Raw genomic sequence first — 10592 nt, 5'->3', positions numbered from 1 at the left:
GTTTCCACCCCAAGGCTTAAAGGGACCAGGGAAGGGGCAGGTACAGAGAGAATGGAGCTGTAACCATTACAGTAGTAATAGGAGAGGACCACCAGCCAGGTGACAAGCGGGGCCACTGCCAACACCACCCAGCAGGGCGAGAACCAGGAGACGAAAAGCCCAAATCTCTCTTTCCCTGCCCTGCAGTCTCCTGGGAGCTCAATTCAAATGGAAATCAGAAGGATGAGAAATAGGGTAGAGAAGGATGAAAAGGGGGTCCTCAGGGCACATGCACACTATCCCTCACATCTCCTTGACCTCCTCACCATTTTCTAATTCCTGGGTTTTTCTTTATTTCAATGTCATTGAATCGTTTCTCATCTCATCACCCTCAGAGTTATTTTTTCCTTCTGTTGACACCATTTTTCTCTAGTTTCACTTTTATGAATCAATCACCTATGTTCATTAAAAATGCCTTGCCTTTGGAACATAATTTAAAAGAAAAACATATTCTTTATGGTTAGAGTATATGGTTGGTTCATGTAACAGAGACCTGTTATAATAAAGACTTAAACAAGAAAGAAAGTGTATTCGTCCTAGACTAGAGGCTCCAATGCCTTCAGACGTGAGCATTCCTTCTGACTCGCTTCTCTCTATCCCTGACAGGTGCCCTCACCCCCATGGTCCTACGTGGCTCCCAGACACATCAGCACTCAGCCCCAGACAGAGAAAGAAGGGAAGGGGAAGCCATGCTGCTTGCATTAAACGCCTGACCCAGGGATTGCTTATATCACTTCTGCTCACCTCCTACTGGCCAACCCCTAGTCACATGGTGTCATTCTTATCAAGGGAATTGAAAATGAGTTTCTTTCTCTTGTCTTAAAACACTCAGAATCATTTTGTGACCACGTTCTGAGTTCACATTAAGGTTTTTGGGGAGCTCCTCAGAAATAATGAACAACATAATAGAGAATAGTGGGGAAATCCTAGGACAGTACTTCAGAAGACCAGGACTGGTAGTGGCCACTCTTCACAGTGAGAGCCCTTCTTCATGGTGGTGGTGGTGGCCCCCTCTTCCTTGCACATGCGTGTTTTGACACTTTTGTGTTTTTACTCTTTTATACATTTATCTTCAGTCTTCCACAGCCATTACACTCACTGATTTATTCTTTCATTGAATAAATATCTATGGAGAACATACTGGGTGCTCCACACACTAGGCACTGGGGACAAAAAGTGCTTCTTCTTCACAGAGCTGACACACTAAGCCATTCTGAGCCACCTGGCCCGGCCATCTAGCTGGAGATCACATTCCCTACATGTCCCTAAAGTATTGTCTTTCTCCTGGGTGGATGGGCCTGTTAGTCATGACGGCGGAGCCTGGTCATCTCTGTGTCTTCTGACTTCATGAAGCCAAGGAGGAAATTCCAGCCCAGGACAGAAGTAAAACTTGGGCCCATAACTCTGTCCTGGTCTCTCAGATTCTACCACAGAAATTGATCTCCTTCCTGAGAAAAGTTTGGGGAAAGCACATTACCTCTGGACAGTGAGTGGGAGCTGGAATGGGGGTGGGGCAGGATGGGACTACAGACTATTCCCATGTCCGTAGAGGGCCTGTGTTCCACTAGAGAGAGCCCTGGCTCTCCAGTCAGACAAAGACCTGGGTTTGAATCCAGGTTCCAGGACTCCAAGGCTGTGTGGCCTTCCATAATTATCTTAAACACAGGATAGTAATAGCCACATAGGAAGGTGGCTGTGAGAATCAGTGATGCTACCAGTTGCTCAAATCTTGGTTTTTTTCCCCAGAGTCATCATCACAAGGTTTCTGAGCAAATACGACTATCATAGCCTGGGGGACTGAACTCACACCAACAAATGGAACTCACGCCAGGCCCTTCCTAAATGTGACATGGTCCCCCTGATCCCAACCGTTCTGGTCTTCATCATTGCCGTGGCTGGGCTGCCAGGAAATGCAGCTGTGCTCTGGCTCCTGGGCTTCCACACAGGGAGGAACGCCTTCTGCATCTACATCCTCAACCTGGAGGCAGCTGACTTCCTCTTCCTCTGCTGCCAGGTTATATATTCCTTGGAGACACTCATCAACAGTTTCCACTCCATGTGCATTTCCATCCCCTGCATTTTCATCACTGTGTTGATCTTTGCCTACATCACAGGCCTGAGCATTCTCAGTGCCTTTAGCACGGAGCACTGTCGGTCCTGTGGCCCATCTGGTACCACTGCCACCGCCCCAGACACGTTAGGGGTCATGTGTGTCCACCTCTGGGCTCTCTCCTTGCTGCTGAACTTCCTGGAAGGGAACTACTGTGGCTTCCTGGTAAGGAATCTTAATCAAACTTGGTGTCAGCCATTTGATTTCATCATTGTCACCTGGCTGACTTTGTCATTTGTGCTTCTCTCTGGGTCCAGCCTGGCCCTGCTGACCAGACTGCTGTGTGGCTCCCAGCGGGTGCAGCTGACCAGGCTCTGTGTGACCATCCTGCTCACGGTGCTGGGCTTCCTCCTCTGCAGCCTGCCTTTTGGCCACAAGTGGTTCCTGTGCTACTGGATTAGAATGGTAGCAGTACATTTCATATTTTCTTAGAAGGACTGGGATTATCCCATCTAGTCCTAACAGCTGCACCAACCCCATCATTTACTTTTTTGTTGGCTCCTTTAGGCAGTGGTGGCAGCGGCAGCAGCTGTGGGAGCCCTCACACTGGTTCTCCAGAGGGCTTTGGAGGATGTGGCTGAGGCGAAGAGCTGTGGGGCAGCCTTCCTCAGGAAACCAGGGAGCTGCCCGGAAGCAGCTTCACAGAGTGATTCTCTTTCACACAGGGTTCAAAGAAGCAGCACTTATAGATATTTATATATAATTGTATAAAATACCTATGTATAGGGTAAGGAGATTATATATATACATACATACATATGGTTAACTGCCCCTAAGGTTGTTGTCTATCTGATTCTAGAGTTTAAAGTCAGCAGGGCAAGCTAGAACCCAGAAGCGTGAGCTAAAACCCATGATATCTGACCAGAATTCATGTCAGCATTTCTCAGTGCCTGCATTTTTTTTTTTTTTTTGGATTTTTCCAAAGCTGGAAACGGGGAGGCAGTCAGACAGACTCCCGCATGTGCCCTACCGGGATCCACTCAGCATGCCCACCAGGGGGTGATGCTCTGCCCATCAGGGGCATTGCTCTGTTGCAACCAGAGCCATTCTAGTGCCTGAGGCAGAGGCCATAGAGCCATCCTCAGCGCCTGGGCCAACTTTGCTCCAATGGAGCCTTGGCTGCGGGAGGAGAAGAGAGAGACAGAGAAGAAGGAGAGGGGGGAAGGGTGGAGAAGCAGATGGGCGCTTCTCCTGTGTGCCCTGGCCGGGAATCGAACCCAGGACTCCTGCATGCCAAGCAGGCCGACGCTCTACCACTGAGCCAACCAGCCAGGGCTGGTACCTGCATTTTTTTTTCTTTTAGCATAACATTTTAATTTTTTTTTTTATAGACACAGAGAGAGGGGGATAGATAGGGACAGACAGACAGGAATGGAGAGAGATAAGAAGCATCAATCATCAGTTTTTTTCGTTGCAAGACCTTAGTTGTTCATTGATTGCTTTCTCATATGTGCCTTGTCTGTGGGCCTCCAGCAGACCGAGTAACCTTGCTTAAGCCAGCAACCTTGGGTCCAAGCTGGTGAGCTTTGCTCAAACCACATGAGCCCACGCTCAAGCTGGCGACCTCAGGGTCTCGAACCTGGGTACTCTGCATCCCAGTCCTACGCTCTATCCACTGCGCCACCGCCTGGTCAGACTGGTACCTGCATTTTGATGATATAAGAGTTCTGCAGAAGTTGGCTCCCTTCATCATGGAGCCAAACACACACCTGGTCCAGAGTCAGAAACACTGAAAGAGGACCCAAAGGAGGGTGGAGCAGCTGCAGACCCAGCTGCTGCCTCACATCACTGTGATAAGCACGCATGAGCACCCTGGTGCCCTTACACTAAGCTTCCATGCATAAAAGCAATGCGGCTGCTGCTTCACTCCCAACTACCAAATCTTATGTGCACTGTCTCTTAATGCCCACCCTAACTGGAAACACACAAGGAAGAAAAAGGAATTCTGGGAAAAATGGTTCAGCCTAGCCAAGTTGACACTTTCAAACCCATCAGTCTACCCCTTGTCAACTTGGCACCCGCACATACCTCATTAAATCATAATTAAAGATGATAAAGCAAATTCAACCGTCTCCTTAACATGATACCTATTTCACTTATACCTGAAACATACCAACCTTTTTCCTAAAAGAGGATACATCTTTTCCTGTGCTTTGGACCATTTGTATATCTTTTGTGAAACACCTGTTCAAGTCAGCTATCCATTTTTACTGGGTTGTCTATTTTCACATTGATTTTTTGGTGTTCTTTAAATATTCTAAATAAAATTCCTTTGTCAGATTTATGTATTGCAAATATTATTTCCCCAGTCTGGGACTTGCCTATTCATTTTTGACATATTTTTTTTTCTTTTTTTTTTTTCATTTTTCTGAAGCTGGAAACGGGGAGAGACAGTCAGACAGACTCCCGCATGCGCCCGACCGGGATCCACCCAGCACGCCCACCAGGGGCGAAGCTCTGCCCACCAGGGGGCGATGTTCTGCCCCCTCTGGGGCGTCGCCATGTTGCGACCAGAGCCACTCTAGCGCCTGAGGCAGAGGCCACAGAGCCATCCCCAGCGCCCGGGCCATCTTTGCTCCAATGGAGCCTTGGCTGCGGGAGGGGAAGAGAGAGACAGAGAGGAAAGCGCGGCGGAGGGGTGGAGAAGCAAATGGGCGCTTCTCCTGTGTGCCCTGGCCGGGAATCGAACCCGGGTCCTCCGCACGCTAGGCCGACGTTCTACCGCTGAGCCAACCGGCCAGGGCTCATTTTTGACATATTTTTGATGGGCAGAAGTTAATGTTTTTTATGAAATCAAATTTATTAATGTTTTTTCTTTTATGTTTAGTGCTTTATGCATACTTAGAAATCTTCGCCCACTCCCAAGGAAACAAAGCTATCCTCCAGTGCTTTCTTCTAACTGTATTATAATTTTTGCTTTTTATAAAATAGCAAAATTTTTTTTAAAAATTAAAGCAAAATTATCTTTAGATGTCGAAGCCATTTCAAATACATTTTTGTGCAGAGTTTGAGGTAAGAGTCAGAGTTCATTTATTATTTTTTCCCCATACAGTTATCTAGTTGTTCCAGCACATTTGTTGAAAAAACATTTTCTCCCTATTGAATCATTTAGCCCCTTTGTCAAAAACTATCCTTATAAATTTTGGTTATTAATCCCTTATCAGATGTATTGTCAAATATGTTCTCCCATTGTGTGGTTTGTCTTTTTATTCTGTTCATATTGTCTTTAGCTGTGCAAAAGCTTTTGAGTTTGATATAGTCCCATTTGTTTATCCTGTCTTTTATTTCATTTGCCTGTGGAGATAAATCAGCAAATATATTGCTGCGATAGATGTCGGTGAGCTTACTGCCTATGTTTTCTTCTAGGATGCTTATGGTTTCACGATTTACATTTAAAAGGTGTCCATCAGTGGACAAGTGGATTAAAAAGCTGTGGTACATATATACAATGGAATACTACGGGGCTATGAAAAAGAAGGAAATATTACCTTTTGCAACAATATGGAGGAACCTAGAAACTATTATGTTGAGTGAAATAAGCCAAGCAGAGAAAGAAAAATGTCCTCACTCATAGAGGAATCCAAGGAATAATGAGAACTGAGAGACGGAATTGAGAGAGAGGAGGGATCAAAGGGACCAGAGGAAAAGAGGACAGAGGGAAAGGGGATGATAGGATGGGATAAACCTGAAGGGAAGGGGGGAGGGTGCTGTGGGAAGGGGGGTTAGGGAGATGTTGAGGGGAATAGGGGGGAGGGGGGATGCATTCAGGGTGACCCTAGAATCTATGTAAACACATTAATTAAATTTAAAAAATAAATAATTAAAAAACTATCCTAATAAATATGAGAATATTTCTGGGCATTCTTATTTGTTCTGTAAGTCTATTCAAGGAGTCAGCTCATAGGCCAAATTCGGCTGAATGCCTATTTTTGTAAATAATAGCCATGCCCATTTGTTTACATACTGCCTTGGCTACTTTCATGCTACAACAGTAGGGCTGAGTAGCTGTTAGAGACTCTATGGCCACAAAGGCCAAAATATTGAGTATCTAGCCCAGTGGTAGTCAACCTGGTCCCTACCGCCCACTAGTGGGCGTTCCAGCTTTCATGATGGGCGGTAGTGGAGCAACCAAAGTATAAATAAAAAGATAGATTTAACTATAGTAAGTTGTTTTATAAAGATTTATTCTGTCAAACTTAGCGAAAATCCGACATAAAGTACTTGGTAAGTAATTATTAATATATGCTTTAACTTGCTGTAACTCTGCTTTATAAATTTTATAAAGTAAAATTACTTCCCTACTTTATAAATCACCATTACTGTGGAACCAGTGAGCAGTTAGAAAATTTTACTGCTAACAGAGATACAAAAGTGGGCAGTAGGTATAAAAAGGTTGACTACCCCTGATCTAGCCCTTTACTAACTAAGTTTGCTGATCTCTGGTGCATTCCATTGTTCTGATGACTGTAGCTTTGTGCTAAGTCCGAAAATCAGGTAGTACATATCCTCTTTGTTTTTCTTCTTCAGGATTATTTTAGCTACCTAGGGTTTTTGCATTTGTATATACATTTTAGAATAAAATTCTCAAAATACTATAAAAATCCTGATGAAATTTTGACTGTGATTGTGTTGAATCTATTAATTAATTTGGAGATAAAATAATTGACATCTGAGACTAAAGAGGCCTTGAATTCAAAAACACGGTATATCTTGCTATTCATTTAAGTCTTTCTAAATTTTTCCCAGCAATTCTGTGTAGTTTCTATTCTATAAGTCTTGCACAACTTTGGCCAAATTAATATTTTGTTTTCTGACACTTTTGTATGAGATTTTTTATTCATTTTCCAATTGTTCATTGCTAGAATACAGAAATATAATACTACTGAGTATGATGGCTGGATAGGAGGCAGCTGACTTTCCCTGCTCCCACAGAGAATTAATTCCCTCTGAGAGAAATCTGGAAACAAGCTGAGTGACTTCAATAGACCAGGAAACTTAAACCACGTACAAGGCTTAAAATGAAGACCAAGATTTCCAAACCCGGGGAAGCGTACATACCCCCTAGGCATGCATACAGCCCACCTGGAAACAGGTTTTGTCAGAAACATAAATTCCATTGGCCACAGTATTTTTTGTTTTGTAAACATAGATTGATTTATATCAAGAATACATAAAAAACTCACAACTTAATAACAAGAAAACAAATTAAAATTTTTTTTTTTTTTACAGAGACAGAGAGTGAGTCAGAGAGAGGGATAGACAGGGACAGACAGACAGGAACGGAGAGAGATGAGAAGCATCAATCATTAGTTTTTCATTGCACGTTGCAACACCTTAGTTGTTCATTGATTGCCCTTCCATATGTGCCCTGACCGCGGGCCTTCAGCAGACCAAGTAACCCCTCGCTGGAGCCAGCGACCTTGGGTTCAAGCTAGTGGGCTTTTGCTCAAACCAGATGAGCCCGTGCTCAACCTGGCAACCTCAGGGTCTCGAGCCTGGGTCCTCCGCATCCCAGTCCGACGCTCTATCCACTGCGCCACTGCCTGGTCGGGCAACAACAAATTAATTTTTTAAATGAGTAAAAGATTTTTTAAGTTTTTTTCAACTACTGATGGCATTCAATATTATATTGACGGCCATAGCATTATTTTATTTTATTTTTTTGTTTTTAGAGAGATAGGAAGGGAGGGAGGAGGAGAGAGATGAGAGGCATCAACTCATAGTTGTTTCACTTTAGTTGCTTTTTTTTTAATTGATGGTTTCTAATGTGTGCCTTGACTGCAGAGGCTCAAGCCGAGCCAGTGACCCCTTTGCTCAAGCCAGCAACCTTGGGATCATGTCGATGATCCTGTGCTCAAGCTGGGTGGCCCCATGCTCAAGCTAGCATGCCTAAGCTCCAGCCTAGGAGCCCATGCTCTAGCCAGTGACCTCAGGGTTTTGAACCAGGCCCTCAGCATCCTGGGCCTACATCTATCCACTGCACCACCACCAGTCAGGCTAAAATGTCCCCTGGAGCAGAAAGAAATAGCTCTCATAATCGTGATCTCTGGAGTTAAAGCACTATCCCCTGAAATTTCCTAGAGGCTCTGTCTGAAAAGTCACCTTCAGTTAGAAAAATCTCAGTGGGCGATGCATATTGAGATCCTGCTCGGATCACGTAACCCCCTGGACCAATCACTAGAAACAGGGTGTGGGGCATTCTCAAATTATTTACAGGAGGTCTTCAGGTTACGACACAGTTCCCTTCCTTTGACAGTGACGTAACCCGAATTTTGGTGTAAGTTGAAACACACCCTAGCCTAACACAAACAGAACAATTGCACTTTTAACAGTCCAAAATGGTGTAGGTAAGCAGACTGGGGGATGCCAACTCCCTCACTCACACCTGCATTACTGCCTATTCTTTTGCTGTGTGCAACCAAACTAGTAAGTACAACACTAACAGGTAAGCAGAAACACTCACGTCTCAATTTTTTTCAGTTTTTATAGGACTGAGCGTCGTAAGCTCAAAACGTCATATGTCGAGACTATTTTAACCCGAGGATAACCCTGTACTTAAAAACTACTATCCCTTTTCAGCAAAGTGGGATATATCACCAGCAAAAGAGAAAGAGTTGTAGTTCCAAACATGGAGAATGAAGCATTTGTGAGCCAGCCAGCCAGCCACACAAACTAGTGTCAAATACATGATGTTTTTATTCAGACCTATGCTGCCCTGTCTTGGAATTTGGCCTGACACCACATTGCACATTCTGCTGGATAAACAGCCATGTCTGTCCAATCATCCACTGATTAATAAGTAAGTATAGAGTATCAATATTGGTAAAGCACTCTGATTGATCCTCTGAGAGATGCAGAAATGGACAAGATATAGTACTACAGGGTCTTCTCCTGAGGGCAGAGATGTTGGCTATCAGTAATAACCATCCAAGAGCCAGCTGAGCACAGAGGGTGAGGTTGATTAGGACTCTGTTGAGTGGGTATGCAAACTTGGGGCAGCTTCAGGAAAGGCCTGGAACAGCGGTTGGGAACTTTTTTGGCTGAGAGAGTCATGAACGCCACATATTTTAAAATGTAATTCTGTGAGAGCCATACAACAACCCATGTACGTTACACATTATCCAATAAAAATTTGGTGTTGTCCCGGAGGACAGCTGTGATTGGCTCCAGCCACCCGCAACCATGAAGATGAGCGGTAAGAAATGAATGGATTGTAATACATGAGAATGTTTTATATTTTTAACATTATTTTTTTATTAAAGATTTGTCTGTGAGCCAGATGCAGCCATCAAAAGAGCCACATCTGGCTCGCGAGCCATAGGTTCCTGACCCCTGGCCTGGAATTTGAGAGCAAAGCTCCTACCCTTATACAGCCCTTCATTTACAAAGTCAGTTCCTAACAGCTATTTTTCTTATTTTTTTGATACTCATAACAATCCTAGGAGGTGCCTACGTTTAAGACAAAATTTTCTACCTGAAGAGATGGCAACAAAGAAAGCAAGTGGACACAGGGTAAGTTCAAGAAAGGCACAAAACAATATAGAAAGCACTGAATGATGTGGTTGGTAAAGTGTGTGTAGTGCTGTCTTCCAAGGAATTCACCAGGTCCAGCCAGACTAGGTGTGGCAGGTTCTGAGCTCCATTAACCATGTCTTCCATGGGTGTGGTTTTGTAGGATGATGCCAGAAAACAGGAGACGAGTAAGAAATAGTAAACGAGGATGGAAAAGTAAGTAGAAGCCAGAATGTTTAGCCAGATGGTCTGGAAAGTTGAGTTGATTAGACATTGTTTTCCCCAGTTGCCAGGGTGCCAGAATTTTTTTTCTATTAATTTGGGTTATGCCAAACTGTGGGACCTGTCCACCCACATGTGTGAGACCCCTGCATCACTACCAAGTAAAACGAAATATCAGGACCCTTTTATAACCATTATAGTCCTGTTCACCCATAGACTTATTCTCACAGCTCCCCCTTCTGGAAAACCTGAGGTTCAGCATCACAGCAAATGGGTGTGAAGAAAGACCACAGATGTCTCACAATCAGATGACAATGGCTGCAGTCACACCAGGGGGAGGCCCAGAACAGCCCTGAATCCTGTATTCATGGTAATCCCAAAATTCATGGTAATCTGTTATGTAGCAATAGATTAACTAATACAATCAGCAAGTAGATAAGTGAGTCTGGAATTAAGAGGTTCTTGTGGAGGTGAAATGTGGAAATCAGTAGTGGATCCCATTTGTGCTGGCTATTATCTATTTGCCCCCACCTCACCAATTTTCCACCTTTCTCTGCCCTTCTCTGTGTAGCCCTTCAAGAGGCTACTTTCCACTGACTCAATGCATGGGCTTCCTTGGTTCAGCCAATGGGAGATCAGAGAGCTGGAAAGAGTGGCCAAGATATTTCTTCCTTTGCTCCCTCCCAGCTCTGGGCAGTACAGCCCTCAG

The 10592-nt window shown here is 44.3% G+C and overlaps 1 pseudogene; it reads left to right on the top strand.

Moving 5' to 3' along the window:
- The first annotated feature begins 1888 nt into the window (after positions 1-1888).
- LOC136319659 (mas-related G-protein coupled receptor member X2-like) lies at positions 1889-2799 on the top strand (annotated as a pseudogene).
- Positions 2800-10592: the final 7793 nt, after the last annotated feature.

The sequence above is a fragment of the Saccopteryx bilineata genome, chromosome 1 (genome assembly GCF_036850765.1).
Source record: "Saccopteryx bilineata isolate mSacBil1 chromosome 1, mSacBil1_pri_phased_curated, whole genome shotgun sequence".
NCBI lineage: Eukaryota > Metazoa > Chordata > Mammalia > Chiroptera > Emballonuridae > Saccopteryx > Saccopteryx bilineata.
Note: the sequence above shows the minus strand (reverse complement) of the source record. Positions and strands in the feature narration are given on the sequence as shown.